The following is a 27,807-nucleotide window of genomic DNA, read 5'->3' as shown; positions in this document are numbered from 1 at the left end:
GTGTGAAGGTGAATTTGTTCCCTTCCGATTTGGGTATGTTGTAAACACTAACTGGAACACGACTGTATTTTGAAACTACATTTTGTAATATTTCAACGCCATTACATGAAAACTCAAACCAAGGACACATTACACCCTGTTTTTCCTCAGAAATAAAAGTTAAAAATCACACAACACCAGGTTAGTCCAACAGGTTTAATTGGAAGCTCTAGCTTTCAGACTGCTGCTCCTTCATCAGGTGGTTGTGGAGAATAAGCTTATTCTCACAACCACCTGATGAAGGAGCAGCGCTCTGAAAGCTAGAGCTTCCAATTAAACATGTTGGACTATAACCTGGTGTTGTGTGATTTTTAACTTTGTACAGCCCAATCCAACACCGGCATCTCCAAATAATTTCTTCAGAGATATTGCCATAGAAGTTTGAACATCCTCCTGAGACAGGATAGACTGGGTGCTACATGGAAGACAGAACTGCCAACAGTGCAGCACTCCTTTAGTACTGCACTGGGAGTGTGAGCTTAGGTTTTGGACTGGAGTCTCCGGAATGGAACGTCTAGACTTTGAAGTGAGCAATTTACCCACTGATCCATTTGTTAAAGTAGATACATGAGGGTTATATATCAAAAATATAAAACATTTGATGGAATACTCTCCACTTGGCTGGATGAGTGCAGTCCAACAATATTTGTTCTAGGAAGGCAATGGCTCAGTGGTATTATCACAAGACTATTAATCCAGAGACCCGTGTAAGGTTCTAGGGACATGGGTTCGAATCCCACCACAGCAGATGGTATAAGTTGAACTCAGTAAAATCTGGAAGTAAGAGTCTAATGATGACTGTGAATCGATTGTTGAAAAAAACCCATCTGATTCACAAATGTCCTTTAGGGAAGGAATCTGCTATCCTTATCTGGTCTGGCCTACACGTGACTCCAGATCCACAGCAATGTGGTTGTCTCTTAACCGCTCTCTGGGCAAATTAGCGATGGGCAATAAATGCTGGTTTGGCCACCGACACCCTCATCCCATGAATGAATTTTTAAAAATCATGATGCTCAATATAATCCAGAGAGTATGCTATTTAACTCCTTAAACGTTCACTCCCTTCACTATCAGCATTCAGTGATAGCAGTGTACACTGCAGTAACTCACTAAGTCTCCTTTGATAGCATCTTCTAAACCCTCATCCTCCACCACTTAGAATCACAGTCTCCAGCACATATCGTGATCAATTGGTCAATCGCAGAGTCTCTGACCGTCAGTCAGTCTTATCACTTGTCTGCATTCTCAAACATCGCTTGCACATTGATCATCATGCTATTACATGACCTCTGTGTCTGAAAGCAGTGTGCCTAGAAAAAAGTGCATGCTCTTCTAAGGCTTTATCAGCTTGTTGCATCTTGTTTTAGATTGGTCCAGATGATTTTCTCTGAAGGATAAGGTAAGCTTTGAAACAGCAATGCAAACAGATGAGTAAGAAATTTTTTAGAAACTGAAGCGGGAAGCCAGTATAGAACAGTCCGAGAAACATAAGAGGGTCTTCAGCCCATCATCTCCACATGGACTTTCTACAACAGCAGCTTGGGTAGTTCTGCTCCTCTGCCCATTCTTCGTAGACCCGCAGTTTCTTTCTTCCACTGCTTATCTAAAAGGTCCATGCAGGACGAAGAGAAATTACAGAGAATGCTGCAGTGCCCTACATCCAATATCCAAGCAACACAGGCCAGCACACACTTTGGAAACAAATTGTGACCACAGGTCTAACCTGCATACCTCCACCTTTGAAAGTAGCCACCATCATTCAAGCTATTCCACTGGTGAGATCCAGAGGCTGAAGAGGTGAAGCCATGATGATGAGTGATGAACCTGAACCATCAATGAAGAAATCAAAAACTACAATGCAGAACGGGAAAATGAATTTCCGTTCACAAGTGTAAAAGTTAAGAACGCTTGCCTTATGTCCAAGAACATTGACAAGTAAAAAAGGGGAATTTGGAATGACAACATACATGACAACACACACGACACACAGTAAATTCAAGGATAGTTTGCTCAAATTACATGTTTCAGATGAAAAAAGTTGATGAGCTGAAGGTCATTTTGAAAACTCAACAGTATTTTGATTCCAAACCAGCAGCAAAAAGGTAAGGCCTGCACTGAGGCATCAGTATGCATTCTGGCAAAACACAAGAAATCATTCACTGACGCTTAATGAAAAGTATCAATAGCTTACTCTATTCAAAGACGTGAAAGAACAAAGAAGGAACAATAATCACAATTCAAAGCATGTAACTTGGTGCTTCAACAATTGCAAGACCAGTGGAATCTTTCTCCAAAGATGTCTTTCAGCAATAAACTGAAGGTCTGTGAATATTTCTCACTGAAGTTCAATGAATCCATCAACATTACCTACAGTTCACGATTGTCATGTCCTTAAAATCCATGTGCACAAAAACAGCTAAAGAGGATTGTCTCACCCTTATGTTCCCTTTAAAAAAAGAGAACAAGTGTAAGGATATCTACAAGGATCTCCAAAAGTAATTGCTTGTGAAAAGCGGTCCAATCAAGAAACTAGTTTCTGTCACAAGTGATGGTACACCATCCATTATCTTCGAGCAAAATCTGGTCTTTCTTGGATTTTGCAGAAATGATCCTGTTTTTCCCTCTTTTGTCAATTACCTCTGTGTAAACCACCAGAAACCATTGGTTAGTAAAGCTATGGACCTCTCTCATATAATGAAACTAATTGTAAAGATGGTAAACTCAATTCAAGCTGTAAACCACACCAGTTGGTTAAATCTTTACTTGACAAGTTAGATCAGTGGTTCCCAACCTTTTTAATAACAAGGCACATTGAGAAACAGTTCCATGGCACACCCACATTTTACAGGTAAATTGATTGCTCAGGGATGTCACATTTACTTACATTTACTGTGGCTATGGCCTGGCTAGAGGTCTGCAACATAGTGCATGTGACAAATGAAAGAAGGATCAAATCCGACAGCAAAGACACACTGTCTTATTTTCAAAATCTACTCAATTCAACTATTTCTAACTATTCATGAACAGTGGATCAGAGCAAAATGCAAAGTAAATTGCAATATACTGTGTTAGTGGGAAATTGGGGCCTGCTGGAGTGTACAGAGCCTTTTGATCTGGAGAGAACTTGGATGAGAGGGCCACCCACAATTCTTGCTCCACTGACGAGTGCTCCCTACTGTTGGTTTTCCTCTGAAGACTTACACACCCGCAGTCAGTACATAGTACTGGTTTCAGCACATCGTACCTTCAGCGGGGAAGCTTATCAAACGCCTTACTGAAGTGCATGTATATGACATCGAGGGGATGGGCAGCATGGACATGGACTTGCCACTCACTCAAACATTTCATGGCACATTTCTCGCCTTGTCGTTGCATGCTGATTGAAGGTAACTGAATTAGATGCTGCCTCTTTGGTGAGTTAATCCTCCATGCTGATGTGAAGTGGTTAAATGAGGGAAAGTTTTTTTCAAACTGATGCCTGAAATAGTGACTTTTGTTCAATCATGTGTGCACTGAGGTGACAGGCAATGTGTAGTTGCTTGAATTCAGGTCTTAAGTGACAAAACTGAATGAGCTGAATTGTAAACTTCCGGGAAAATGGACAGAGAATTAGCACATATGATCAGTGCTGTGAAGGCATTAAAATTGAAACTGAGTCTGGCCCTCCCAATTACAAAACAAAACGTTGCAGCACTTCCTGAGTCTAGAGAAAATAAAAGACAAAAGAAAATGGTTCCACCCAGAAAATGCACACCTGAGGAAGTTAGCAGAGGAATTCGACAGGAGATTTCAGGAATTACATGTGATGGTACAAATAATCACATTGTCTCAAATCCATTTCTTCAAGTAGACTTTCATGAGTTTACCATCAATGTGTTGAATTACAAATCAATGGAGTAGATATGGAGGTAATTACTTTAGAAAATGGTATTGAACTGAAGGTCAGATCAAGGGAGAGTGATTTTTGGGAACTTGTACAAACAGAAACATACCCGCTTATATTATCCAGTGCTTTTAAAGTGAAAATTTACCATGACTCCATGTTCCTCTGTGACAGCTTTCTGCCATATGAAGGTTATCAAGTCCAAATACTGCATCTACCTGAGATACCCATTTAATGGACTCTATATGACTAGCAGCCTTAAACCACAAGCCAGGCTTCAAGGCACTGGCAGATAATGTGTAGTCACAAGTGTCACACTGGAGAATAGAATGAACTATATAGATATAGAATATATAATTGGTTTTGAATTTATATAGCACTAACAACAAACTGCCTATTCAATATTTTCATAGGGTTAGATTCTGGATTCCACAAATACAAATAAAGTGAGCTTGATTAAAATAAAATGTTGTAGACCACCACTTTCGAAGGATAATGGTTGCAGATACATGGGAACACTACCACCTAGAATATCACCTCCAAACCACACATTACCCTGACTTGGAACTTTATCACCATTGTTTTGAACTTGCTATTTCAAAATTCACATGGACTGTAGTGGTTAGCTAGATGGCTCACTACTGCCTTCTCATGGGCAATAAATGCTGCCCTCGCCCTCCCATCCAAAGGCTGATCTTTTCTTAAACTGCCAGATTTCAACTGAATGCATAAAAATTGAATTAAGTTAATCATTCCTTTTGTACACTGTGGATTTCTTAAGTGTTCACAGGGCATGAAGTCAAGAGAGAACTATTTATGTTTTACTTGCAGTGCCGAAGGCAAAACAGCTGCTAAAATAAAAAAAAATTAATTCAATGTTGTGTAAGATCACTTTCAGGGAAATAATGTATAGATTTTAAAAAGTCATAATGTAGCAACTCAAGTATGAATAAACATGGAAAAACAACCAGATTAAGAGGACAATTGGAAGAAAAGTTGAGGTTTTATACATGACCGAGTGACAGAGTGTAGTACCTTGCAACAAATCCCACAGGAAAGTCTAAAATGGGTGCTGAGCTGACGTAATGCGCTGTGGGATTCTTAGTCAATAAACTGTAACAGTCTCAAAAACAAAAATAATAACTCCAGGACAAATATAGTTGAATGAAAACATCTGCTGTCATCTGGCCATGAACAGTTTGCTCTTAGAATCACAGAATGATGCAGCACAGGAAGAGGCCATTCAGCCCATTCTGTCTGTGCCAGACCTTTGTAAGAGCTATCCAATTGGTCCCCACTGCCTGTGTTTCCTTCCCCCAAAGTCCTGTTGTTTTTCATTTTCCAGTTTTTAATCCAATTCCCTTTTGGAAATTAGTTTCCACCAGTCTTCAGGAAGCACATTCCAGGTCACAACTCGCTATTCGTCTTTTGTAACAGAACGGAAGGAAATCATTCAGCTTCTCAAGTTTGCTCCAGCATTAAAACTGACCCTGGCCTATCTGTATCCATGTTCAGGCAAAATTGAGGGCTTATAGTTCAATGCGATGTCAACCTATGTTTTGAGTTTTGATGCTGATTGTCAGTTCCAACTTTGTGATTTTTGAAACTTGATCATGGGTTGTCAGCATTGTCGAAAAGGCCACCATTTGTTGTCTATGCCTAACTGCACTTGAGAGTATGGTGGGAAGCTTCCACCTTTAACTGCTGCACTCCATAAGGCAGAGGAACATTCAAGGTGCTGTAAAGGAAGGAGTCCCAGGATTTTGACCAGCGACGTTGATGAAACAGCGATATAATTCCACATCAGGATGGTGTGTGGCTTGGAATGGGGTTTGCAGTGGGTGAAGATCCCATGCATCTGTTATCCTTGGCCTTCAAGACAGAAAGGCTGCACGTTTGGAAGGTGCGATCAAAAATGTGCTTGTGGTTTGCTGCTGTGAATCTTCCCGTTGGTGCACACGGCCGTCACTGTGTGTCAGAGAGAGTGAACATTTAAGATGGCTGCACAAAAGGCAATCAAGTGTGCCACTTTGTTCTAGATGGTGTCAAGAATCTTGAATATTATTAGAGTTGCACTCCTGAGTTTTCCTTAGGATCACAGAATGGTGCAGAACAGAAGGAGGCTACTTGGCCCATTATGTCCACGCCAGCTCTGGGTAATACCTTCCAGATGGCTGTTAGGAGTTAGAAGGTAAGTCACTCAAAGAATTCCCAGACTCTAGCCTGTTCTTGCAGCCACAGAAATTATACAGCTGGTCCATTTAGGTTTCTAGTCTTGGTGAATTGCGTAATGCTGATGTTGGATGACTCAGTGACGGTAACCCTGTTAAATATCAAAGCAAAGAAAACGGTTAGAAAGGTTCTCTCTTGTTGAAGATGGTAATTGTGTGGTGACATGAACATTATTTTCCCAAGCCTGTATTTTTCCTCTCTTTCATCTCCATCTGTCAATTGGTGAAACATAAATATTCCCAGTGAATGGACAGAAACTGCTGCACCCCATACACAGCTGCACTCGCTGCTAAACAGGAATGTTGGCTTTTGCTCAATCTCCTTGTTGTCACAACAGAAGGGGATGGTGCATGCTAATCCCAACCCTTCTAGACTGCGCTATCCGATAAATGTCATGGAAGTGTTTTGGGGGTGAAAATTGTGTGTCACCTTCTGAAACACTTGATGAATTTTCTGTGTCTTTCAGGCAGCTGCCAGACACACTAATCACAAACTGTAGACTTTTACCCCTAAAAGTACATCTCGTACTTTTTCTTCTAAAACCTGTCGATGTCATGTTGACTTCACAGGCCCTGACAGAAGGTCAAAGCATTATCTTTAATAGCAGTGGTTCTGGCCTGAGTGCTACATTAGTGGATGAAACCAAAAATAGACACAAGCAATTAAAGGGACAACTTTGGATATGCAAGTGAGAAGTTCTTGTTTCTTTTGAGAGAGCCAGTTCTAATGACAGAAGGTATCAAAGAACATCTTAGTGGAGCCCATGAGACTTAATTTGGTGCTGTTGGCTGTTCAAACACTCCAATAAAAATGTCATGTGGTAAGGTAGGTTAAAAGGAGTTTTGATGAACAAGCTTTAAAGTTTTATTCACAAGGTGAAGGTTTCGCTGGCAAGGCCAGAATTTATTGCCCTTCCAATTGTCCCGAGGGCTTAAGAATCAAACACATTGCTGCAGGTCTAGAGTCACATATAGGCCAGACCAGATAAGGATGGCAGCTTACCTCCCTAAAGGACATTAGTGAACCAGATGGATTTTTCCAACAATCAACAAAATTGTGAAAGATTTTAGGGTCTTGAGACAATAAGTCAGGAGAAACTGTTTCCAGGGAAGGACAGTTTTCATCTTGACAACAGATATTTAAAGGTGACTGACCAAAGAATTAGAAGCAACAGCAAAACATGTTTTCCACAAAATGATTTCTTACCATCTGCAATGCATTGCTGAAGGTAGACAGGCAGGATGCTGAAAGAGCACAGCAAGCCAGGCAGCATCAAGAGCCCTTGCTTGTTGTGTTCTTCCAGCTTCCTGCTTGACTGCCTTGGATTCCAGCATCAGCAGTTTTTTTGTCTCTAACCATGCATTGCTGAAAAGCAGATTCATACCAAAATAACAATTAGAAGTAAAAGCAGATTGCTCAGTGCCTGCTCCACTATTCAATAAGATTATGACAAAAGGGAATTGGATACTTAATGGGATTAATAGGCTGCACTTTTAAGGAGCAGGCATGATGCATCAATTGGCTGGCTTCTGCGTTGTCACTTCTATGGTTCCAGTTAAATAGCTCTTCTAATCTTATGTCATGAAGTTGATCCAATGCTAATTGTACTGTAATCCTCAACTTCTTAAACTCCTCAGAGGTCAGGCAAAATTGTTAATGACACCATGTATTTATCTAGTGCCTTTAACAAAGTATCCTTAGGAACGTCATGGTGGCTCAGTGGTTAGCACTGCTGCCTCCCAGGTTTGATTCCAGTCTTAGGTGACTGTCTGTGTGGAGTTTGCACATTCTCCCTCTGTCTGCGTGGGTTTCCTCTGGGTGCTCCAGTTTCCTCCCACAGTCACAAAGATGTGCAGGTCAGGTGAATTGGCCATGCTAAATTGTCCATAGTGTTAGCTGCATTAGCCAGAGGGAAATGGGTCTGGGTGGGTTATTCTTCAGAGGGTCGGTGTGGACTGATTGGGCCGAAGGGCCTGTTTCCACACTGTAGGGAATCTAAATCTAAAAATTATTATCAAATAAAATTCAGCACCGAGACATATCAGGTGACATTTGGACTGGTAACTGAACACTTGATCAAAGAAACAAATTCTAAAAGAAGAAAGAGGCCAAGATATTTGGAGAGAGGAATTCTAGAGTTCAGAGGCTGGACAGATAAAGACACACACATATCAATTGTGGAGTGATTACTACACAGTGTTTGTGATCTCAGGACATCCCAGTGAGCTTCATGATCACTCTTCTTCACGTAGTGGCCACATGAGAGAACAGATAGCCCCTGAGTTTAATCTCAAATTCAGAAGGCAGCATCTCTGCCAATGTAGCACCTCCTCAATACTGCTCTGTGAGTTACCATAGATCATGTTCTCAAGTCAGTGGGTTTAGGTTAGATTTCTGACTGAGAGGTCAGTGGCCAAGAACAGGAGGAGGTCTGGTGTCCTGGGCTAAAACTCATCCTTTGACCAAGATGACTAAAATATACTTTCTCATTGCTGTAAGCTTGTTGTGCACAATTATCTCCTTTACTTCCTACATTACAGTGATTGCAGCTTCACAAGTACCCCATTGCCTGTAAAGTGCTTCAGGAAATCCTAAGGTTGTGAAAGGTTCCACAGAAATGCAAGTGTGTCTTTCTCTCTACAATCAAGTAATTCTGAGAGGGTTAATGACAACAAGCCACTGTCATTTTATATCCCCCTGCACTAAATATCTTGTTCTGAGAAAACTCTGGAACAGCTAAGGATGAAGAGAAATCAAATCTGCTCATCCACTTAATAGTTTGCCAAGATATGCTGAACTTGTACCAGGATTCCACTTGATCCTGATGTATCATCTACAAATAAAAACACGCCTGAAAGATTACCCTTTCAAAATTTGCTGCTGTCTTAATTAAAGGGCAGGATTAACACTACCCAGTTTGTTATGTACATTTTCTACCTGACATGACGCATCTGAAACATATTCCTGGATCAGGCATTCTGTGGGAGCGTGTGGAGTGTTATCTGATAAACTGATATTGACGTACATAGTCACTCTCCATACAGTCAACAGGCAGTTGTGGAAAAGATCAGACTCAGTAGGAGTGTGTCTCCAGCTCCCTCTACTGCTAGTCCATGCACAGAGTTCAAATCATTAAATCATACTTCATTCAAAACTGCTATTCACATCTTGTTTATTATTTGATTATCAGGTCAAAATTAACTAATTTATTGCACATTGCTGTTTCCTCAGAGATATTAATTCATAGAAGTAACTGGGTCAACATACAGGAAAGGTAGCAGTAAACCCAAGGTCGGGGGTAGTACGGTGGCTCAGTGGTTAGCACTGCTGCCTCAGCACCGGGGTCCCAGGTTCAATTCCAGCCTTGGGTAACTGTCTGTGTGGAGTTTGCACATTCTCCCCGTGTCTGCGTGGGTTTCCTCCAGGTGCCCCGGTTTCCTCCCACAGTCCAAAGATGTGCAAGTCAGGTGAATTGGCTATGCTAAATTGCCCATAGTGTTAGCTGCATTAGCCAGAGGGAAATGGGTCTGGGTGGGTTGCTCTTCGGAGGGTCAGTGTGGACTTGTTGGGCCGAAGGGTCTGTCTCCACGCTGTAGGGAATCTAATCTAACCTAAATCTTACGAAAGAGTGGTGGCATTTGACTTCAATTAATAAATCTGGAAGTAATGATTTTTCAAAAATTAATTCACAGTATGTTGGAGTAACTAGTTAGGCCAGCATTTATATCCCATACCTAGTTGCTCTTTAGGAGATGAAATTAAGGATGACCATATCATTAATTGTTCTCAGCCCAGCTGACTTACCGTCTTTGCCTGATGTGGTCTCCATCTGACTCCAGACCATAGCAATCTGCTGTCCTTGCCTGGTCTGGCCTACATGTAACTGCATACCTACGGCAATCTGGTTGATTCTTAACTGCCCTTTGAAGTGGCCAGCCACGCAGTTCAAGAGTAATTAGGTATGAGCAACAAATGCTGGCCCTACATCCCTTCAAAAATATTCTTAAAACACCCATTTCGGATGAGTGGACAAAGGAATGTTTTACAAAAACCTTTCCTCCCATACTCAGAGACCCATAACATTAGAAACATTTCTGTGTTGGCTCTCTAATACCTTTGCAAACTAATCCTACTGATTTCTGCTTTACCTATATCCAGTCTCAACCTTGAGCATTCCCCACTGGCCCACATTCTCCCTATAGATCTGAATCAAAGCCAAATTAATCCCCATTTCCTTGCTGGTTCCCGGTAACCCTGTATAAATCCCACTGCCTCACTCCCTTCCTATTTTCTTGTAAGACAGTAAGGAGTGTAGATGGTGGAGAGTCAGAGTTGAAAGTGTGGTGCTGGAAAAACGCACCAGGTCAGGCAGCATCTGAGGAGCAGGAGAGCCAACCTTTTGGGCATAAGCCCTTCATCAGGGCTGAAAGGTGATGATGCTTGATGAAGGGCTTATGCCTGAAATGTTGATTCTCCTGTTCTCAAACACTGCCTGACCTGCTGTGCTTTTCTAGCGCCACACTTTTCGACTCCATATCCCTGTAACCTAATCCCACTGCCTCGTACTCTCCCTGGGTCCTGTATTAACTCTAAGCGAATCTCACTGCCTTACTCGCTCCATGTAGCTCTGTATCAATCTCCACTCTCTCACTGCATCCTTCAAAGACACATGGTTCTTGCCTCTGTCATTCCCCGTGGTTGACCATTCTGTGCTCCAGCGTCCTCTGTGTAAAGACGTTTCTTTCTAACTCCGTCTGCCTCCTGTTTGTGATGTTTTTGGGGGAAAAAGATTGATGACTTCTCACCAGTCACAGAGCTCAAACCCACAACACTGTGACTCTGAGTAAGAAATGCTGCTGCTAAGTAATGGCTCAACTGGAGGAAAAGCTCAAGTGGAACTGGACAAAGATTCAGAAATGGAAGTCAGAAACCCTGACTCTGTGCTCGACCCAGTAATGGAGCTGAGTTCAGGGTTAAGCAGGCAAAGAACACTGTATAGTCTGAGGTAATGGGGTTACAGCTATACAGCGAGCAGGTATTGGCAGGAGCTAAGAGGTGTACTACTCATCAACCAGGCGGATACTGTATCCCAACCAGGAGGGGTGCAGACTTCAGACTGAGAAGAGAGAGAGAGAGAGAGACAGAGAGAGATGGAGACAGCTCTCTGTGCCTCGGCAGGTCAGTGCTGGCAAGCTGAAGAGGTCACTGAAAATGACAGCTGTGGTTGGCTCATAAAAACCATTTATAATTTATCATCATCAGCAGCATCCCCTCCCTCATACGATCAAACCTTGGAGCAAAATAAGCACTGAAATTGATTCTGCACTTAACAGATAGAAAACACAATTTGTACCTCAGCCCTAAGAATGTCCGTAGAGAAAACAAAAGAGACATTCTTCATGTGGAAGAGACAGCTAGGAAGGTATTATCTCCTTGTATACCAAACACTATTCCTCCCCTTTGTGAGCTGCTGTCTTGTTCACGGTCTGCTTTCACTCTGGATAAACACTGATACTACCTTTGTATCCTTGTATGAGGGTCATACATATATTGATCCTGCTTGTTGGTAATAGTAAAAATAATAATAAAACTTTGTTGCTGAGGACTCTTGTGCGCAGTGATTGTGTCTCTACCTCTGAACCAGGAGGCCTGGGTTCGAGTCTCACCTGCTGCACATGTGTGTGACAGCATATCTGAACAGGTTGGTTAAAAATATTTATGACTTATTTACTTCCTGCAACAGAGACAGCATTTCCTGGATTGGAAGCGTAGTCTTTGCTGGGATTAGCCTGTTATTTTTGACAACATTGAGTTGTGATGGACCTCTTTGCTGTTGTTGGATTTCTCTTTGTCATGGTTTGTTGAAAGCAGGTAATTTAAACAGTTCCTACAGGTACACCAGTTGTTTAATGCAACAACCGTACAGTTTACTATGTCAACACTTTCTAGCTGAGTGTATACATTCACATCACCTTGGTAACTTAGAGATGATTGAATTGAAGCACAGTGAAAATCTTTATTTTCCGAGCAATACAGGAAGATCACAGAGTTAAGTAGCATAGCTAAGCAAAAAATAGGTAAATAGCGGCAAAAACAAAAACACAGGTACAGGCGAATGTTAAGAGTTTGTGAGTCCATTCAGTATTCTAACAACAGTAGGGTAGAGACTGTTCTGAAACCGACTGGTGCCTGTGTTCAGGCTTCTGTACCTTCTCCCCGATGGTACAGGTTATAGAAAAACATTGCCAGGGTGGGGTGGATCTTTGAGAATGCTGGCGGCCTTTCCTTGACAGTGGGCCTGGTAGATGGATTCTGTAGATGGGAGGTTGGCCTTTGTGATTGTCCGGGCCAAGGTCACCACTCTCTGTAACTGTCTCTGACCTTGAATGGTACAGTTGCCATACCTGGTAGTGATACATCCAAACAGATGGTACACCTATAAAAATTGGCAAGAGTATTTGGCATCATGCCAAGTTTCCTCAGCTGCCTGAGGGAGAGGACATTGTTGGGCCTTTGTAACCAGTGCGTCCACATGAAGAGTCCAAGAAAGCTTGTGGATGACCACTCCCAGGAGCTTGACACTTTCCACTCGTTCCACTTCTGTGCTGTTAATGTGTAGGAGGGGCATGAGTAACATCCCGCTGAAAGTTAATAATGAGTTCCTTGGTTTTGCCAGTATTGAGAGCAAGGTTGTTCTCAGCGCACCATTTTTCCAGGTCTTCCACCTCCCATCTGTAGTCTGTTTTGCCGCCATCTGAGATTTGACACCAACTATGGTGGTGTCATCAGCAAACTTGTAAATGGCATTAGTCTGGTATTTGGCGACGCAGTCATGGGTATACAGTGAGTACAGTAGGGGGCTGAATACGCACCTGTGGAGGTGTTCCAGTGTTGAGTGTTCGTGACGATGAAATATTGTCCCCAATCTTCACTGATTGTGGCCTGTGGGTCAAGAAACTGAGGATCCAGTTGCAGAGAGTGGAGCTTAGTCTGAGATCACTAAGTTTAGTAATCAGTCTCAAAGGGATAACAGTGTTAAAGGCTGAACTGTAGTCAATGAGTAGGATTCTTGCATAGCTGTTCTTGGTGTCAAGATGTTCTTGAGAGGAGCGAAGGGCAAGTGATGTGGCATCTGACGTGGATCTGTTAGTCCGATAGGCAAACTAGAATTGCTCAAGAGTATTGGGGAGGTTGGAGTTAATTAATACCATGACCAACCTTTCAAAGCACCTCATGACCACCGAGGTTAGGGCCACTGGGCTGTAGTCATTGAGACATACTGCATGAGTCTTCTTAGGCACAGCGATGATGTTGGCCCTCTTGAAACAGGCAGAGACAGTGGTCTGCTGCAGGGAGAGATTGAACACCTCTGCCAGTTAATTTGCGCATGTTCTGAGTGCACAGCCTGGTACTCCGTCTGGTCCCATCGCTTTCCTTGGATTCACATGAAGGAAAACTGATCTGACCTCTGATGCAGTGACTGTTGGAATAGGTTTGTAAGGACTTGTCGGAACAGGTGTTACCTCTCTGCCTAAATTCTGCTCAAAGCGAGCATAGAAGGCATTGAGACGATCTGGGAGGGGTGTGCCATCGTCTGCTATCTTGCATCGTCTCTTTTTAGAACCTGTGATGTCATTCAGTCCTTGCCATAGTTACCAGGTGTCTGTCTGGGACTCTAGTTTGGATTGGTATTGGTCCCTGGCTGTCTTAATGGCTCTGCGAAGGTCATACTTGGATTCCTTATATTTGAGTGGGTCTCCTGATCTGGAGGCCTCATGCCTGTTTTTTAGCAGGTTCTCTATGTTCTGATTCATCCAGGGTTTCCTGTTGGGGAACACCCAGAATGACTTTCTCGGTATGCAGTCCTCCACACACTTGCTGATAAAGTCTGTGATGGTGGTGGCGTACTCATCCAAGGTACCTGCGGACTGTTTGAACATGGCCCAATCAGCCAATTCCAGACACCACCAGAGTTGATCCTCAGCCTGCTCCAACCAGCACCGGACCTGTATCCACGAGGGGGTCTCCTGCTTGAGCTTTTGCCTGGAAGCCAGGAGATCAAACATGGCATTGTGGGCGGAGTTCCCAAAATGAGGGCGGGGATGGAGCAGTAAGCATCTTTCACAGTGGTGTAGCAGTGGTCTAAAATGTTCATGCCCCTAATGGGGCAAGTAATGTTCTGGTGGTACTTGGACAATACCTTCCTTAGATTGGCTTGATTGAAGTCACCAGTTACAATAAACAGGGCCTCGGGGTGTTCTGTCTCCAGGGTGTTAGTGGTGGAGTACAGCACATCCAGAACTTTCTCAACCTTTGCTTGTGGCGGTATGAACACAGCAGTTAGTACAGCAGCGGTAAATTCCCGTAGTAGATAGAAGGGGCGGCATTGATGGTGAGGAATTCAAGTTCTTGAGCAATGGCTGCCCAGGATTGCAATTTCGGTGCACCACAAGTTGTTGATTAACAAGCAAACCCCTCGACTCTTTGTCTTACCCGAGGACCCTGTATGGTCCATACGATGGATAGAAAAACCATTAGACTGAAGTGCGCAGTCGGGAATGGTTGGGTTGAGCCAAATTTCTGTGAAGCAGAGTGCGCAGCAGTCCTGCAGTTCACACTGGAAGTCAAGATTAGAGTAGTGCTGGAAAAGCACAGCAGGTCAGGCAGTATCCGAGGAGCATGAAAATCGACGTTTCGGGCAAACTTCCTTCATCAGGATTCCTGATGCAGAGCTTTTGCCCGAAACATTGATTTTGCTGCTCCTCGAATGCTGCCTGACCTGATGTGCTTTTCCAGCACTACCCTGTCTCCTCACTCTGTCACTGAGGGAGTGGAAAGCAATAGCAAACCTCACTGATGTAAAATTGCCAAGGAAACAACTCAGGAGGAAGTCTCAGTGATTAAAAGGACAAAAAACTGCCTTCAGGAACAGAACACCTGACATGACAGGTATATTTGAAGGTTGTGGGACTGGAGGGAATAACATGAACAGGGCTGAAAATTTTAAAACCAAGACATTGTCTTGCAAGAGTCAAGGTAGATCAGCGAATACAGAGATGATAGGAGATTGAGGCTTAAGACATAGATATAGACACAGAGGTTTAGAAGACCACAAGTTTGCAGAGGATAGAATGTGGGTAGTCAACTAGGAGAGTATCAGAATAATAAGGAAGTCATGCCTCTATGAATTAGGATTTGCAGCAGCAAACAAAACATAGAACATCATAATGCAGTTCAGGCCCTTTGGCCCTCGATGTTGCGCTGACCTGTGGAATCAATCTGAAGCATATCCATCCTACACTATTCTATTTTCATCCATATGTTTATCCACTGATCATTTAAATGCCCTCAAAGTCGGTGAGTCTTCTACTGTTGCAGGCAGTGTGTTCAACACCCCTATTATTCTCGGAGTAAAGAAACTGCCTCTGACATCTGTCCTATATCTATTGCCCCTCAATTTAAAACTATGTCCCCTCATGCTAGCCATCTCCATCAGAGACAAAAGTCTCTCATTGTCCACCCTAACTAACCCTATATGTTTCAATGAGCTCAAATGAGCTAAGAAAGGGGAGAAGTTGAACAATGTAACAAAGATGGATATGGACAATAAAATATTTAAGAATAAATATAGCTTTACAATTTAAAACAGAATCTAAATTATGTTAAAAACAATACGTATAAGGGAGTTTCCAAAATCACAACTTTGCACAGAAAACTCCAGAATACTCCACGGGCCAGAGAAGATTAAAGGTATGCAGTACATCAAAATACCCACAAGATGGTAGCATCTGTTGAAGGAATGTTTTACAATGAAGCTTTTCCTGTCACGGTCCCTTGAAAGTGTTGCTTGTTTCAATGTTGGTCATGTCAATGTTTACCCCCATCTGTTTTCATTTCCTTTTCTGTTTATCCTGACTGTGATTCAATGCCTAATATTCTCACTTCGGAGTCATAAGATTGCTGGTTCAAGTCCCATTCCAGAGATGAAGGCATATACGTAAACCAGGCTATCATTCCTAGAGTAGTACTGCGGGAACAATGCATTGTCAGAGGGGCAGTACTGAACTGATAGAGTGTTACACTCTCAGGGCATGACTGAAAGAATGCTGCATTTTGAGGAGCAGTGCTGTCCAGCCCCTTCAAACACATATCTTTCAATGAATGTAGGGGTCAATTGTTCAATGTTTAATTATGAGAGTCTGGCAACTGATCTACATTTTCTGTGCTTAATCAGTTAAGTCTATGACTCCGAGCCTGAATAACAGAAATGCTGCTAAAAGCTAGAATTAGGATAGACATGATTTATTCTTTCAAGGCATGTAGGCATTACTAGTAAAGCTGGCATCTCATAGAGTCATAGAGATGTACAGCATGGAAATAGACCCTTTGGTCTAACCAGTCCATGCCGACCAGATATCCCAACCCAATCTAGTCCCACATGCCAGCCCATATCCCTCCAAACCCTTCCTATTCATATACTCATCCAAATGCCTCTTAAATGTTGCAAATGTATTAGCCTCCACCACATCCTCTGGCAGCTCATTCCATACACGTACCACCCTCTGTGTGAAAAAGTTACCCCTTAGGTCTCTTTTATATCTTTCCCCTCTCACCCTAAACCTATGCCCTCAAGTTCTGGACTCCCCAACCCCAGGGAAAAGACTTTGTCTATTTATCCTATCCATGCCCCTCATAATTTTGTAAACCTCTATAAGGTCACCCCTCAGCCTCCGACGCTCCAGGGAAAACAGCCCCAGCCTGTTCAGCCTCTACCTGTAGCTCAAATCCACCAACCCTGGCAACATCCTTGTAAATCTTTTCTGAACCCTTTCAAGTTTCACAACATGATCTCCCACTCCTGCACTCAATACTCTGACCAATAAAGGAAAGCATACCAAATGCCTTCTTCGCTATCCTACCTACCTGCGACTCCACTTTCAAGGAGCTATGAACTTGCACTCCAAGGTCTCTTTGATCAGCAACACTCCCTGGGACCTTACCATTAAGTGTATAAGTCCTGCTAAGATTTGCTTTCCCAAAATGCAGCACCTTGCACTTATCTGAATTAAACTCCATCTGCCACTTCTCAGCCCATTGGCCCATCTGGTCCAGATCCTATTGTATTCTGAGGTAACCCTCTTCGCTGTCCACTACACCTCCAATTTTGGTGTCATCTGCAAACTTACTAACTGTACCTCTTATGCTCGCATCCAAATCATTTATGTAAATGACAAGAAGTAGAGGGCCCAGCACCGATCCTTGTGGCACTCCACTGGTCACAGGCCTCCAGTCTGAAAAACAACCCTCCACCGCCACCCTCTGTCTTCTACCTTTGAGCCAGTTCTGTGTCCAAATAGCTAGTTCTCCCTGTATTCCATGAGATCTAACCTTGCTAATCAGTCTCTTATGGGGAACCTTGTCGAACGCCTTACTGAATTCCATATAGATCACATCTACTGCTCTGCCCGCATCAATCTTCTTTGTTACTTCATCAAAAAACTCAATCAAGTTTGAGAGACATGATTTCCCACGCACAAAGCCATGTTGACTATCCCGAATCAGTCCTTGCCTTTCCAAATACATGTACACCCTGTCCCTCAAGATTCCCTCCAACAACTTGCCCACCACTGAGGTCAGGCTCACCGGTCTATAGTTCCCTGGCTTGTCTTTACCGTCCTGTGGTACCACGTTTGCCAACCTCCAGTCTTCCGGCACCTCACCTGTGATTATCGATGATATAAATATCTCAGCAAGAGGCCCAGCAATCACTTCTCTAGCTTCCCACAGAGTTCTCGGATACACCTGATCAGGTCCTGGGGATTTATCCACCTTTAACCATTTCAAGACATCCAGCACTTCCTCCTCTGTAATCTGGACATTTTGCAAGATGCCACCATCTATTTGCCTACAGTCTATATCTTCCATATCCTTTTCCACAGAAAATACTGATGCAAAATATTCATTTAGTATCTCCCCCATTTTCTGTGGCTCCACACAAAGGCTGCCTTGCTGATCTTTGAGGGGCCCTATTCTCTCCCTAGTTACCATTTTGTCCTTAATATATTTGTAAAAACCCTTTGGATTCTCCTTAATTCTATTTGCCAAACCTTTCTCGTGTCCCCGTTTTGCCCTCCTGATTTCCCCCGTAAGTATACTCCTACTTTCTTTATACTTTTCTAAGGATTCACTCGATCTATCCTGTCTATAGCTGACATATGCTTCCTTCTTTTTCTTAACCAAACCCTCAAGTTCTTTAGTCATCCAGCATTCCCTATAGTTACCATCCTTCCCTTTCACCCTGACAGGAATATACTTTCTCTGGATTCTTGTTATCTCATTTCTGAAGGCTTCCCATTTTCCAGCCGTCCCTTTACCTGCAAACATCTGTCTCCAACCTGCAAACAGCTACCTCCAATTAGCTTTTGAAAGTTCTTGCCTAATACCGTCAAAATTGGCCTTTCTCCAATTTAGAACTTCAACTTTTAGATGTGGTCTATCCTTTTCCATCACTATTCTAAAACAAATAGAATTATGGTTACTTGCCCCAAAGTGCTTCCCCACTGACACCTCAGTCAGCTGCCCTGCCTTATTTCCCAAGAGTCAGTCAAATTTTGCACCTTCTCTAGTAGGTACATCCACATATTGAATCATAAAATTGTCTTGTGCAAACTTAAGAAATTCCTCTCCATCTAAACCTTTAACACTATTGCAGTCCCAGTTGATGTTTGGAAAGTTAAAATCCCCTACCATAACTACCCTATTATTCTTACAGATAGCTGAGATCTCCTTACAAGTTTGTTTCTCAATTTCCCTGTCATCCATTCCTAATTGGTCTTCAATTGGGGTTATCTCAGAGGCCAGGCAAGAGTCAACCATGTTGCTGTGGGTCTGGAGTTACATGTACAATCAGGCTTGGAACAGAAAAAATAATTCCTTTCTGAAAGGGTATTATTGCAAACCATAACTGGTGATGGTCACTATTATTAAAACTATTTTAAAACTCATAAACAACCTATTGCACACTTAGAAACTAGCATCTTCTCTGTATTCCTCAGGGATACATAAATATGCAACCAAAATCACCTCACATTTTTCTGAACTCCAGAGACTACAGACTTAATTTACTCAACCACTTATAGGTTAAGTTCATCCTAGAAATCAATATATTGACAAAAACAGAAATTGCTGGAAAAGCACAACAGGTCTGGCAGCATCAGTGGAGAGAAATCAGAGTTAATGTTTCGAGTTGAGTTACTCTTCTTCTGAGGGTCAACTCTGATTTCTCTCCATTGATGCTGCCAGACCTGCTGAGCTTTGCCTGCAATTTCTGTTTTTGCTTCTGATTCACAGTATCTGCAAAACTTTCATTTCTTATCAATTTAGTGAACTGCCTCCATTGCAAATATATTCTTCCTTAAATATGGAGACCATAACTGCAGTGGTATTCCAGGTGTGGTTGGTCTCAAAGCTCCATGTAATTGTAGCAAGACCTGCTTTTTCATGTTCTGCAATTCTTATGGCCAGTATGATATTTGTCTTCATCGTTGCCTGCTGTCTCTTCATGCTAATTTTCTATGTCTTAGTGAACCCAAGTCACCCTGGGCATCAACACTGAAAGGCTTGAAGTATTTCAAAAAATATTCTTACTATTCAATGAAATCACGGCTAATCTTCTTTTTCCACACCATTTTCTGCACTGTTCCTGTTATGCTTTGAAACCTTTAACATCTAGAAATCTATCAATCTATGTTTTGAACATATTTAATGACGGACCCTTCATAGCCACCCAGGGCAAAGAATTCCAGAGAATCACCAACCACTGAATGAACAAATCTTAGCCCCAAATGGCTTCCCTTTTATTCTGAGAGTGTGACACCTGGTTCTGGACCTGCAACCCTGCCCCAAACCAAGCCAGAGGAAACATCCTTTCCGCATCCCCATGTTCAAACTTTGTATGGATTCTGCAAGTTTGAATAAGAAGATAAGAAAAGTCTTAAAGAATGAAAGAAAGTAAGTTCGTGAAACGAAAAAAATTGGAGGGAGAACTTACAGCTTAGCCAGCTGAAAACATGGACATTATTGAGAGAGCATTTAAAATCTGGGGTACTAAATCGACCAGAGTTCGAGATGTAAGATATCTCAGGGGGTTGTGGGTTTGGAGCAGATTACATAGATAGAAAGATTGAGATGCCATGGAGGGGTTTGAAAACAAGTATGAGAACTTTGTAACTGAGACATTGCTGCACTGTTGGCCAGTGTAGGTCAGTGAAAGCAGGGGTGATGCTTGAAAAGGAGTTGGTGCATGCTCGGTTAGAGGCAAAGTTGCAGATGATTTCAAACTCGAGGAGAATTGAAGATGCGTGTTCAACCAAGAGTGCTTGAAGTGGAGTCTAAAGGTAACACAGGATTGAATTATAGTTTCAGAGTTGATGAGTTGAGAGGTTGGAGTGAGGTTGGACAATGTTATGGAAACAGAGAGCCTCAGTGAGCTGAGATTGACAGGTTTCAACATGATGAAGTAGGCAGAATGGAAGATGAGTGATCTGCTCACACACATTTCCTGCTGTCTCAGCATGACAATCCAACCAAAGGTAGCCAAACAGAGCTGGAGAAGGGGACCTGCATCCAGTTGGAAGTGCAGGTTGGGACATTGTGAGGCAGAAAGGTTGTGCTGTGAACAGAGTCAGAATCAGTGTTGAGAAACAGGTTCACATTTGGAGGAAAACTGGCAGGAGATTTCCTGCGAGCCCCTTTCTTATTTTCCAAAAGAGATCCATTTTTCCCTCAAAATTTCCTGTGTAAAGGTGTACATCAAAACCTCACCAGAAAAATCACTCTCAGAGTCATTAATCAGCCAGGGATACAGTATTAGGGCAAGTGAAATACTTACATTTCCTTAGCATCTGTTACAACCATTAGATGTCCCAAAGTGCTTCACAGCCAATTAAGTACTTCCTGAAGTGTAGTCATTGTGCAAGAAATATGGCAAACAATTAGCAAACACCATGTCAAAGACATTCAATACAATTTTAATCACAGCCCTGTCTGACAGATTCAATTTTTCTTCAGAAAGACAATTTTCCTTGTTTCTATGCTATTCTCCTCAACCACTTTAGGTAAGGGGTTCTACACATTCTTGAGGTTTCTCCTGGGTTCCCTAGGTCACCTCAAATTCTAGAGAGTCCAGGACATCGCTGGGGAGTTGCAGTCCCAATAGCTGCAGACTATACACTCTGTCTAATTTTCACATCCATCAACCCTAGTGCTAGGTGCTTGGGGACAAGTTTATTGGATCACTTAAATGTCTAAGAGCAAACTTAATGGGAAAAGTGAAATATCTTTGAATCCACTACATTCTTGTTCATTTTCTTCCTTAAAAATTATTAGTGGAATCTGCGCATGTGCAAGCAAGTGGATAACATATGAACATGAAAATCTGAAGCAAAATTAGGCTACTCAGCCTCTTGTACCTGCTCCAACATTCAATGGGATCATGGCCTGGTTACCTCATATTCCCACTTACCCCAATAACTTTTCACCCCCTTGGTGATGAAGAATCTGTCTAAACCTGCCTTAAAAATATTTAAAGATTCTGCTTCCATCCCCTTTACAGGAAGAGGTGCATAACAGTGAGAAGGAACAACTCACACTCGTAAATGATAATCTCAAATATTTGAGGACTTGGGATCTCCAGACAAATGTTATCAAATAACAATAGAGTTTAAGATTAATAACATAAGTCTGAACTTCAGTCATGCAGCTCCATTCTTTGAAATTTTGGCACTGTACAGCTATCATCCTCAGTCTTGCAGGGTTGGAATATTTGCTTTCACATTTTTCACAAATCTATTTTTAATTAGAATTTACAATCATCATGTCTGTGGGAGTTAGGAAGCTGACATCATCTTATCCCAGTGTTCCCACAGAGGACCATACTTACAATGAGATATATTTTAGTATCAAGTTACCATTTGAGGAAACCTATTAAATTCCTCCACTGCGGCTGAGTCAAATCCTGGAACTTCCTTCCTAACTTCACTGATGATGTCCCTACACTCCATGGACTGCAGCAGTTCAAGAAGGCAGCTCAGCACAACCATCTCCAGGGCAGTTAGGGATGGGTAATAAATGCTGCCCTTGCCAGTGCTGCTCACATCCCATGAACAAATATACAAAGGAAGAATATGTAAATAGCTGCAGTCCATGTCTTGTAAGTAGACACACAATACTGTTGGGAGGGAATTCAAGGATTTTGACCAAGTGACACTAAAGGAATGGTGATATATTTCCAAGTCAGTATGTTGAGTGGCAAGACTTGGATGGCTCAGCATCCTTGCATGAGCATTCCCAATCCTCTTCTGCAAGAGTTAAGATTCTCTCTTTTTCAGGGTGAAGACCCTAATGTCCAGCACCTCTCCACATGTACAGGCTCTTTTTGCCTTGTTATGAGCTGTCTCCTCTTGGAATTGAGTGGTGTTCCCCAGTATCTGCTGTCCTTGTCCTCCTAGATGGAAGTGATCATGGGTTTGGAGAGTGCTGTCTGAGAAACCTTGGTGAAGTTCTGCAGTGCATCACGTGTAAAGAACACACTGCTGATTTGAGCATTGCGTCTACATTACTTAAACAAAGACAGAATTTGCTGGAGAACCTCAGCAGATCTGGCAGCATCTATAGAGATAAAGCAGAGTTCAGTGAGTCCAATGAACATTCTTCAGAACTAACAGCAGCTCAGCAGAGGTGATATTTATGCTGATGATGTGTTGGTGGAATGGGGGAGGAAGATAGAGAGAAAAGAGAGATAGAAAAATGAAGACAGAGAGAAAGTAAAAGAAAAAGAGAGGGAAATCACATGCTTAAGGAAGACTAACTATGGATCATAACGGCATCCTTTAATATTTCTTCTAAATCTCACATGAATCATTTATGTCTTCTATAAGCTTATCTTACTCCTTATTTCCGCAACCCTTACTAAGTTTTAATCCTTTAGAAGATGAATGATCTAATTGCCTGTGTAATTATAACACTATTAATGCCATTAGATTTTTTTACCCCCGAATGTCAATAACACTTGGAGTCAGAGTTACACAGCTCAGAAACAGACCCTTCAGTCTAACTCATCCATGCCGACCAGATATCCTAAACTATCCTAATCATATACCCATCCAGATGCCTTTTAAATATTGCAATTTGTACTAGCCTCCACCACACCCTCTGACAGTTCTTTTCAGACATTCATCAGCCTCTGTATGAAAAAGTTGCCCCTCAGGTCCCTTTTAAATTTTTCCCTCTAACCTTAAACCCAAGCCCTCTCATTCTGGACTACTCCACCCTAGAAAAAAACCATGGCTACTCACCCTATCCATGCCCGTCATGATTTTATAAACCTCTAAAAAAAGTCACCCCTCAACCTCTGACACTCCAGAGAAAAAAAGCCTCAGCCTATTCACCTCCCCATATAGCTCAAACCCTCAAATCCCAGCAATATCTTTCCAAATCTTTTCTGAACCCTTTTAAGTTTAACAACATTTCTCCCATAGCAAGAAAGTTCAGAAACCTTGCTGGCAAATTAAGTTTACCCAGCACACAGCTCTAGAAAACTTCACCGAACATCGGGCACTGGTTTTAATGTTCCCATTTCCCATCAAGAATCATTTTATATTTACACTATTTTAGCTAACTTAAAAACCCCACTCTGCTATTTAACTGCTCCAAAGCTATTACCTGTTATACTATTGAAAGTTCCTGACTTTATCAGGAGCTTCTTGGAAACACAAATAGATGATAACCATGACACTTAAAACAACCAGCATTTTATCATATCCACAAAGATGAAACTGAGTTAATTAAGCATTTCCTATGCCACCGAAAGCCAATTCTATGGTGTGCTGATTTGTTTATAGTACCCCTGTATCTTCTTTAATTTCTTTGTGGATTTCATAAAGGAATACAATAGTGTGCCAATTATGTAACCTACCATTTACAGTACAATAGCTTTCATTCTTCAATTTTGTCTGTGCTTTCTTTATCAACAGCCTACTTAATAAGAGGGGTGTTAATTTGACACTACATTTGTGCTACATTTATTCCTTGGAAAATTTCCAGAATCAACATTCCTTTCAAAGATTTTAATATGTTATCATTCCCAAATCTGAAACTGGAGGAACTCAAATTTTCAGCTCTGACCCAATCCTTTTTGCCCTGTTTGGAGTCTAGGTAGCAATTTAGCTGGTCTATTATACATGCTGCACAACTGAAAGACTCTGCCACCAATGCATTCATCACTGGGCTAAAACATCTTGTGACCAACACAATGACCTTCTTTGCTTTGTATCTGCATCTTCGTCCTCGGAATCCTCCACTTCACAGTTGCTGTGTTATAGAGTTGGGATAGTTCATGGAACTTTGAATTGAACCTGAAATATCAGTTTACTACATCCTGAACATTTCTGGGGCTCATTGTTATGAAATGTGGGTATACTGTACTGTTCAGAGAGTTAAAAGCTAGCATAACTACCTGACAGCACCAAGTGTTCTAAACAAGATATAACATATGATTCAGTAGCTAGTTGCCTGGAAACAACAAAACAAGTTTGAATTAGGCCAATCAGTTTAAATTATATGCCCAAAAAATACCAAACTCCAACCAAGTTTGAATTTAGTATATTGACAATCTTAAAACCTAATGACACAATCTGATGCTTTGGGGTATAAGATCGGGGGAAATTGAACAGTTGGGAGGAGAACTGCCAAACTACCAGCATGTAGAGACTGCCTGAAAAATAGCTCTCTTAAAGGTACTTTTATTGATCTGTGACCTATGAAGTGTAATCCCTAAGAAGACACAGGAAGATGCAAGATAGAAGATTTGACATCAAGCCAGTTTTGAAAACTTTAATTTTTGGTAAATCTTAATCAGGGGTTTTATCGGACTGGTTATTATAGAAGGGGAAGGTAAAAGATAAGTTAGAGGAAGGAGTTGTAAATAGTTGTTAGTTAATTATTCTCTGTTATACTTTAAGAAATAAAGTTGTTATTTTTACTTTAACTAGTTCTTGGCCTCTTGAATTTTCACAGATTACTGCACAGGATAGATCTGTGCTGTGTTGCTGGTTTAAATTAAGCAGGAGGGTTTACCCTGTGTCGCAACATAATTTACTCATTGCAACTCCAAAATCTACTTCACTATTCAAAATTATCAACAGCATTTCTGACCTCATTTCTATTAGTTACAATTCTCCTTTTAAACTATCAACTACTGCATGTATCTAAATTGTTTAGCCAATTTGTTAACAGTGTGCCCTCCATTTTGTTTTGTATCATGATTGCCACCTTTGTGCTACAGACGCTGATGGGAAGGAATGCTTTCCTTGGACATTTTCTTTGTACTTCCAACATTTATTCTAGCAGTGTGTATCATCTACAAACTTAAATTGCATCAAAACTAGAAGTCTACCTATACTTTATATTTTGGCATAGTTCAATAACTTAAATGCCAGAATGAAAGCATATCTGACAGGCAATATCCCAGACACCATTTTCAGCATCTCGGGGTATGTCCAGTCTCACAAGCAGTGCAAGCCCAGCAATGGTGGCTGCATAGTGTATTCAGTCAAGAGGAAGTTGCACTGGGAGACTTCAACATTGACTCTGGACACCTCATGGACCAGGTCAAACATGATCATGGAAACCTGCTGGTTATCACATAATCCTCCACCCTTCAACTAACGCCACCATCGCCCCACTGGCTGCTCAATCAGTTTTCCTCCACATTGAACATCACTTGTAAGAAATACCAAGTGTAGCAAGGGCATAGAATATACTCTTGAGTGGGGATTTCAATGTCCATCACCAAGAATGGCTGAGCAGCAGGACTACTGATTGAGCTGGTCAAATCCCAAAAGGTGTTGCTGCTAGACTGGGGCTGTGGCAGGTGGTGAACAAACCAACAAGAGGAATAAATATGCTTGATCTGATCCTCACCAATCTGTCAGCTGCAGATACATGTCTATGACAGTGTAGGTGGAGATGAAGTCCCACCTTCACACTGAGAATACCTTAGATCACGTTGTGTGGCATTATCGCCATACTAAATGGGACAGACTTCAAACTTATCTAGCAACTCAAGACTGGAAATTTTAACACAATGAAGGTTTTCATGAATAAAATTTATAAGAAAGCTGATTGGTTGACTGCAATCAGTTATGATCAGGTTTTGACAAACTTAGAAACGCTGATGACAGTATTATGGAACTGTACATCAGTGTTTCTCAACCCTTCCGTATTCAATGCCCCCTTCTTATCCTTGAAATCATGCAATGCCCCAAATCACCAAAGTCTGTTTTTGTACAGATAACTTCATTACACTGCAGTGCTGAAAATGGAAAACTTTTGTGAAATATGTTTTATATACAACAAAAAATAAATGTTATAATTTAGTACTGTTCTTACTGTCTACCTACTTTCATCTCACTCTGTATAAAAGTTAGTCTGTGATAGCAAAATAGTCAATGTGATCCTTGTGGTTCATGTTGTCTTGCTAAATCATATACATCTGGTTCAATTTTTGTCAAAAGTAATCTCAGGTCACCACGCTGAACAACGTCCATGTGATTGCGGGTCTTATCTTGTATTCTGGTGATGGCACTGAATCCTTTCTCAACCAAATAAGGGGTAGGAAATAATCGTGCAAACCGCTTCGCCTCTTCGCTTAATAGCGGGAAATGACATCGGGTGGCATCTTGAATTCAAAAAAGGGGCAAAAACCAAATTTTCATTGCAGTGTCATTTTGGAGCTCTATCATCTCTTCCTGAAGGCGAATATCCATCTCGATAAGATCAGCAAATTGTATTTTCATATCATCCTGCAGTGCACGAATGTGAGCTGAGCAGATAAGTAATTGATCATCAGTAACATCCTCCGCAATATTGTTTAAACTCGGAAACTGGTAAAACTCACGACGACTGATATTCCGATGAAAGAGATCAAGTTTCACAATAAAAGATGTAACAGCCTTCCTTGCTTTTATGAAATTCACATTATCTCCTTGTATCTGCATGATCAGCGAATTGCACTTATTGAATATATCCGCGAGATATGCACAGTCGTCTTTTACAGTTTCGGCTTTCAAACAAAGGTTTTCATTATTTCTGTGTAGGAACTCGATGATAGAATCGAACAGTTCATGGAAATGATTGAGGCATTTTCCTTTCGAGAGCCATCTCATTTCTGTGTGTAGCAGCAATTGCAGAAATTCATCTTCATTCTCTTTACAGAGTTGGCGGAGAAGTCATTCATTCAGAGCGTGTCTCTTTATATAATTTACCACATGTATCACCACTTGTAGAGAATGGTTGAGGGCCTCACTAAGTTTCTTTGCAGCCAGATGCTGCCGATGGATAATGCAGTGTACTGTGAAAACATGTGGCACTTCTCTCTTTAATAATGCGACAAATCCCCAATGTTGGCCAGTCATAGCACGCGCGCCATCCGTAGCACAAGCAACAATGTTTTTGAGGGGAACAGACTTTTTATCAAAATAATCCTTGACGCAGTCGAAGATAGTCTTACCTTTGGTATCTGTTGGTAGATCCAGAGCAAAAAGTAGTTCTTCTCATATTTCATTTTTGTCGATGAAACGTACGTACCCCAA

General features: G+C 41.7%; 1 long non-coding RNA gene across 2 annotated transcripts in view; it reads right to left on the bottom strand.

Moving 5' to 3' along the window:
• Positions 1–309: 309 nt before the first annotated feature.
• LOC140493716 (uncharacterized) overlaps positions 310–27,807 on the bottom strand; it is a 35,344-nt gene continuing 7,846 nt past the window's right edge. For both annotated transcript variants that reach the window (XR_011963750.1, XR_011963751.1), the window contains exon 3: positions 310–6,248. This is a non-coding gene — a long non-coding RNA (uncharacterized lncRNA). The remainder of the gene's footprint in view (positions 6,249–27,807) is intronic.

The sequence above is a fragment of the Chiloscyllium punctatum genome, chromosome 22, assembly GCF_047496795.1.
Source record: "Chiloscyllium punctatum isolate Juve2018m chromosome 22, sChiPun1.3, whole genome shotgun sequence".
Taxonomy (NCBI): Eukaryota; Metazoa; Chordata; class Chondrichthyes; order Orectolobiformes; family Hemiscylliidae; genus Chiloscyllium; species Chiloscyllium punctatum.
The sequence above is the reverse complement of the archived record's forward strand: the minus strand, read 5'-3'. Positions and strand labels throughout refer to the sequence as shown.